This window comes from Cricetulus griseus, chromosome 2 (genome assembly GCF_003668045.3).
Source record: "Cricetulus griseus strain 17A/GY chromosome 2, alternate assembly CriGri-PICRH-1.0, whole genome shotgun sequence".
Lineage (NCBI taxonomy): Eukaryota > Metazoa > Chordata > Mammalia > Rodentia > Cricetidae > Cricetulus > Cricetulus griseus.
Window position 1 is genome coordinate 460,185,329 of NC_048595.1, and position 7,230 is coordinate 460,192,558.

A 7,230-nucleotide genomic window follows, 5' to 3' on the forward strand; every position below is an offset into this window, starting at 1 on the left:
TTTGAGACCATCAAGCAGAGCTAAAGCTAAGAGATCTATAGTCAATTGTCAGTCATCATGTTGAGAGGCACTCTTATTAATTTCCAGAGGTTATTGTTGTTATGTCACAAAGGTGCGAATGCCAAGAAGTGGCAAGAAGAGATGAGAAAAGAGAGGAGGTGGTACTGGAGACTCAGTGAAGGCATTTTTCATTGCTGGAGAGTCTTTAGTCTTCTATTTATGATTAAATATCCTTTAATTTAATCCTCATAATTAAGTAGTCAGCATTTATCTTTTAATTTAATCATGAAGAAATTGTAAATTAGAGAGGATTGTTAATTTTCTGTAGGTCATTCTCATATGGTTCTGAGAACTGAGATTCTGATCTTCATTTGTTTGGCTGTTTGGAAGTAAAACTTTCTCATTGACATTTGGCCATGTATGTTACAAGCTGGGGGTTTGTTCCACGTCTCTGTACTTCCTGCTGCTCTAGATGCTACCAGTTAATTAACAAGCAAGTCTCCAGCTTCTTTCCTTTTCCTCTCTAGATGTAAGTGCCACTGTTGCGCCCTTTGGGATGTCCACCTTCCCATGGTGGACATCATTGTGGTTCATAGGCTTTAACTAGGCAGGATTTTTCATTGATCTTCTACCTGGGCAGCTTTAGAAACTCAGGGAGGAAGTTTCCAGATAAATTTCATGTCAGTTCCTTCAAGTCCTGTGTTCAAAATGTGTGATATCTTCAGCAGTAGGGTCTTAGATTCAAGTTGCAGGAGGCAACCAAGGGCTATGGCAACAGCCTATATTGCTTTGGGAGTCTTTCTTTTCTCATGTGAGCTAGCTACTCCCAGGAGGCAGATATCTAGGCTGCCCCTTCAGCATCTAGGACATAGCCTGGTAGCCCTGCCAAATTCTGGGTCAATCTCAAGAATCCTTACGTAGCCAGACCCTGAATATCATTCAAATATTAATGAGATAAGTTTCAAGAGTAGTAATTGATTTTTCACTCATCTATTTTTTTTAATCAGATTATTTCAGAGGTAAGGGGGAGGGAGGAAGGATTTGTTTGATTTGTTTTTTTACTCTAAATTGTAGTCCTTTCCCTGTTTACATGCTGAAATAAAATTAAGTATACAATGAACTAAAGAGAAACAGAAGACAGTAAATAGTAGGTATGAAGTTGAAAAGAGAAAGAAAAACAAACAGCTTGGCATAGTAATTAATATTTATGACAACAATTTTGGGCCACCGAGAAAAACTGGATTATGCCCGACAGACTTTCTTTACCTAAACTAGGAAAGAATGTGTATATATTTAAAAGATTTATCTTTTGATAAGAAAAATATTATACTTATATTTAGGTAATCTCAAAGGAATTCTAGTAACAATACTTGAATGTAGATAGGCAGAAGGGATTGTAGACAATGACCTCTTAAGAGTACATCATCTTGGGATGCAATGTATAAGGGAATAATAATCAAAAAAGAGCACAACATTTTTGTGGCTGGAGAGATGGCTCACCAGTTAAGAGTGACACAGCTTGGGGCATGAGTTTGATCCCCACCACCATGTAGTGATGGCTCACAACTTTCTGTAACTTCAGTTCCACAGGATCCGATGTGCTCCTCTCATGCAAGCACCAAGCACCCACATGCATACGTGTAGGCAAGACCCTCATAGGCATAAAAGATAAAAATTAAAGAGTATGCAATCTTCAAAAATTCTACTGCACTGTTTGCGTTTCCCTATTCTACTTCAGTTTGCCTAATTAGGATTAAGTTTTAAACATTTACAGTAATTAGTAAAGTCACAATTTAAAAAATAACGTGAACAATCTCTTCTTTGATAACTTCATTAACATATGTAATGTGTATTGAACATATTCACACCCAGTCCCCTCCATTATACACCTCTAAAATCGAATTTAAGTGTATTGTACACATGATGAATCAGCTGTATTTTTTTAATGTGAAAGATGTAAGCCATTCATTTGTGCTTAAATTAAGCTGAATCACAGGGACCAAACTTGTCAGTTGTTAGTTACAATCAACTAAGCTTACAATGCTGGATAGACAATGTTCACTTCATTGCTGAGCACAAGAGTTTTAGTTGGCATCACCGATGGAAAAAGGAAATGTATTAGTCTGGAGGTCTTCAAGAGAAGGCATGAAGGCGTGTGATTCTCAACGGGAGACACTTTGCTGATAGATTTTATGGTGCCTGGCTCTGTGAGCCCTGGAGGCAAACAGATTGGGAGAGGTTAGCCTTATACTGGTCACATTAACAACAGACAAAAATATATGAAGCAAACTGTGTGGATTGTAGGTTAAATGATCGTGAATTCTCTGGTCAGCCTATTATACATGTTTTTATCATTCTTAATAATTTTTACATTGTTTTGCAATTTATTTGTCTGATTGTATTTGACTTTTACCAGTTTTGATGTAACCTCATTTATGTTATTTCTTTTTTTATAGTGTGTGTGTGTGTGTGTGTGGTTATGTACCTATATGCCTCTTTATAGGTATGTGGCTTCATGTGGAGACTAGAGGTTGATGTTGCATGCCTTCCTCCATCACTCCTCTCCCTATGCACTGAAGCAGTCTCTCACTACCATACAGAATCTACCAACTCTACTAGTCTATCTAGCCAGCTTTCTCTGGAGATACCCTGTTTATACCTTCCCATATGCTGGGCTTGTGGGAAGCAGCCATGCCTGTCTGGCATGTGAGAGTGCTAGTGGTCTGAACTCTGGTCCTTATGCTTGGGTGGTGAGTACTTTACCCCCTGAACTATCTCCCCAGCCCAATTTCTGTTATTTCTCAGTTCTTCAGCATACTTCTAATTGTCAACTTCTTATACAAAACCAATTAATAGACTGAATACTAATGGGAAATTTCTCTGAATGGGTTATGAAACTATTAACTTTTGAAATGGAAGTACATCCTTAAGAATTCCAAATTAGTTACTTGGGCTCATAGGCACTCACAGAGACTGAACCAACAACCAGGGAGCCTGCATGGGACTGATCTAGGCCCTCTGCATTATGTTACAGTTGTATAGCTTGGTCTTCTTGTGGGATTCCTCACAATGGGAGAAAGGGCTGTCTCACTCTTTTGCTGGCTTTTGGAACCATATGTCTCACAGTGCTTGCCTAGTCCAGCCTTAATACATGGTGAGATGTTTAGTCTTACTGCAACTTGATATGCTATGCTTGATATCCATAGGAGGCCTGCACTGTTTTGAATAGAAGTGGAGGAGGAATGGATGGCAGGGTAGAGGGGAGGTTGAGGAGAGGAACTGAGAGAAGAGGAGGGAGGTAAAACTGTGGTCGGGATGTAAAAATGAACAAATAAACAAACAAAAATAATTCCAAGTTAGGAATAGTGAGATGGCCTCAGTAGGTAAAGGTGCTTGCTGCCAAGTTTGACAACCTAAATTCAATTTTTGATACTCACATACTGGAGGGAAAGAATTTACTCCTGCAAGTAGTGCTCTGACTTCCACACTCATGTTGTAACATGTGTGCCTACATAAATAAATGAGTGGGAACAATTTAAAAACAATTCTAAATTACTGCTGAATTTCAGTGGGTACCACTATCTTTTCTAGTTGGTAATTTTAAAGACTGGGCCACAAAGTCTTGCTTCTTGTCATAGTGTATTGAGTATAAATCTGTACTTGGAGTTTATCAGAGGATAGTATGGAAGGGGATATTTTTATTTTATACTTTCTGGTTTGATCAATTTTCTATTATTAGTAAAGCAAATCATGTCCATGAAGGAAGCTCACATTATTCCCTGATGTACTTTATGCCCTCTTGTAAGTGGCTGAAGTTCCCGCTGAACACCAATTCCAGGATATATTTCAGATCCTCTGAAGAGTTCTTTGAGGTCTTCAGAGGAAAAGTACTTTACAGCCTTCTTCAAAGTCTTTGAGACATCTGCTTATGACTTACCATGTGCTGAAGACTTCATCTGACTGTACCCAAAGATGTGGGATGGATTATGAGTCAATGCATAGAGACAACTCAATTTTATGCAGTATCAACCACTTTCCAGGCAGGTGAGGTCATGTGAGAAATATCCTCATTCTTCCAAAAATCCTATGTAGGTGCTCAGAGTTTCTGAAATCTTTGACAAGATTTGACAGCAAACTGTCAAGGGCCAGCAGAGTTAGGGTGTCTCTTGGTAGAAGGTGAGCTGGCTGCTGCACTCATGCCAACCAGAAGGGGAGAGGATTTGCTAACTCACTGTACAGATGTGAGACCTGCATTGCACTTGTGGCCCCAATTCTGTGTTTGAAGATGTTTTGGTTCATAAATTATAAATGTTGTGTGTTGCTGTACAGGTCACAAGAGAACAACAGATGATAACTCCAAGATAGTTATTAGAGGAAAGCAATCCTCTGGGAGAAGTGGGAATTTGGATACAGGACAAAGAGGGAATTAGAAATGCATTTAGTGAAGAGAAGCTGGAGCATCACTCTGACGGCAATTATAGTTTGGAAAAGTCTACAGCAGGCAAGATCTGCCATCACTTGCCAACTGTAGAGTGTTTTGGGTCTCCATAACAAATTCATTGTTCCCTTGGAGCAAAGGGTGATTTTCTGAAACACTAGCATAAATATAAAAGGACTTTGAAACTGCAAAACAGCCACTTAGCCATAAACATACCCACTGGGAGAAATGTGTGAGGGAACAAGATGTAACATGAATACTTGTGGGAGCCAGATAAAGTTGGAGATTTGTGTGAGTTTTGTTTAAAACTTCACTTAGCCACAGCTAGGCATGGGGGTTTTCTTTGAAAGCTTTCTAGCATTGCCTGCCTTTGAATGAAATAATCTGCCTATCACATTCAGAAAGACCTGTTTTGAAAGTGATAGCTCATAAATTGATTTCAAACTAGGACTCCAAATAGAATCATAATAAATATTAAAAATTTTAAATGTGAATTTTATAATATATTGGTATATACCTTTCTCCATGGGTAATTTGACTTAAACACAACCCTTCTCTGCTTAATGCTCTGTTTTATCTAGCATGCAGATTAGGTGGTAAGCAATCAAACAAAATGTAGAAAGACAATAGTATTAAAGGCTGTTAGCATTGAGCAAAAGCAGTCTAAGTACTGTGCTCTCCCCTTACCCTTGAGTTAGCTTTCTGTAGCTTCAGTTGCCTGCAGTCAACTGTGGTCTGAAAATATTAAACAAAAGCACATTTACCATTCCAAGACAGAGGTCAAGAATTACTAGACCTAAGTAGCACATTATACATTTAAGGTTATAGTAACTTCATTTCCTTTTTGTGGTGTGTGTGTGTGTGTGTGTGTGTGTGTGTGTGTGTGTGTGTGTGTGTGTGTGTGTTTATGTGTGTGTGTGTGTGTGTATGTGAATGTGTGTGCCAGTACACGTGCATGTGGAAGCCAAGTGTTGATGCTAGTGTCTTCTTCAATTGCAGTCTACTTTGTTTTTTTAAGACTGGATGTCTCACTGAATCTGGAACTCACTGATTTGGCTAGCCTGACTGGCCAGAAATCCCTGGGGATCCTTGTCTTTCTGCCTCCTACTAAAGTGTTGGGATTACAGAAGCAAACTCGTGCAATTGGCTTTTATGTGGGAGCTAGATATTGAGCCTAGGTCCTTATGATTGTACAATAAGCACTTTGCCAACAAAGCCACATCTCAACCATGGCTTCTTTTCCATTATTGAAAAGAGCATTTGTTAAGTGGAAAATGGGAATGAGAGACCAATTCAATGTACTGTCTCTGATTGCTTGTTAGGTGGGTCTGATAATTATGCTAAACTAAATAATACAGATAAATTTCATAATTTGATTATTTTTCAAGCACACCCTTTTTCTAAAATCTAAGTTTACTCATAACATTTTGGCTTTTACAGCAATAATAAAACACATGCTTCCAGTGTTGAAAAAATGTCCTTAGGCTCTCTGCTCCTCCCTGTTCTAGAGACAGCCTCATCTTTTCATGCAGTGCCAGCCTCGTTCCAGAGGTGCAATGGTGAAGGTTGGTGTGAACAGATTTGGCCATATTAGATGCCTGGTTTGCAGGGCTGCCTTCACTTCTGGCAAAGTGGACATTGTTGCCATCAATGACCCTTTCATTGACCTCAACTACATGTTCTACATGTTCCAGTATGACTCTACCCATGGCAAGTTCAAAGGCACAGTCAAGGCTGAGAATGGGAAGCTTGTCATCAGCGGGAAGGCCATCACCGTCTTCCAGGAGCGAGATCCCGCCAACATCAAATGGGGTGATGCTGGTGCCGAGTATGTTGTGGAGTCTACTGGCGTCTTCACCACCATGGAGAAGGCTGGGGCCCACTTGAAGGGCGGGGCCAAGAGGGTCATTATCTCTGCCACTTCTGCTGATGCCCCCATGTCTGTGATGGGTGTGAAGCATGACAAGTCTGACAACTCTCTCAAGATTGTCAGCAATGCGTCCTGCACCACCAACTCCTTAGCCCCCCAGCCAAGGTCATCCATGACAACTTTGGCATTGTGGAAGGACTCATGACCACGGTCCATGCCATCACTGTCACCCAGAAGACTGTAGATGGTCTCTCCAGGAAGCTGTGGCGTGATGGCCGTGGGGCTGCCCAGAACATCATTCCTGCATCCACTGGCACTGCCAAGGCTGTGGGCAAAGTCATCCCAGAGCTGAACGGGAAGCTGACTGGCATGGCCGTCCGTGTTCCTACCTCCAATGTGTCTGTCATGGATCTGACATGTTGCCTGGAGAAATCTGCCAAGTATGAAGACATCAAGAAGGTAGTGAAACAGGCATCTGAGGGCCCACTGAAGGGCATCCTGGGCTACACTGAGGACCAGGTTGTCTCCTGCGACTTCAACAGTGACTCCCACTCTTCCACCTTTGATGCTGGGGCTGGCATTGCTCCCAATGACAACTTTGTAAAGCTCATTTCCTGGTATGACAATGAATTCAGCTACAGCAACAGGGTGGTGGACCTCATGGCCTACATGGCCTCCGAGGAGTAAGAAGCCCACCCTGGACCATCCAGCCCCAGCAAGGACTCTAGCAAGAGAGAGGCCCTGGCTGCTGAGCAGTCCCTGTCCAACAACCCCACACTGATCATCTCCCTCACAGTTTCCATCCCAGACCCCCAGAATAAGGATGGGCTTAGGGAGCCCTACTCTCTTGAATACCATCAATAAAGTTCACTGCACCCCCAAAAATGTCCTTAAAGACCAAAGAACAAAGAGACCTTTTTAT

The 7,230-nt window shown here is 41.1% G+C and overlaps 1 pseudogene; it reads left to right on the top strand.

The window, feature by feature from the left end:
• The first annotated feature begins 5,994 nt into the window (after nt 1-5,994).
• Nucleotides 5,995-7,012, top strand: LOC100752241 (annotated as a pseudogene).
• The last annotated feature ends 218 nt before the right edge of the window (nt 7,013-7,230 follow it).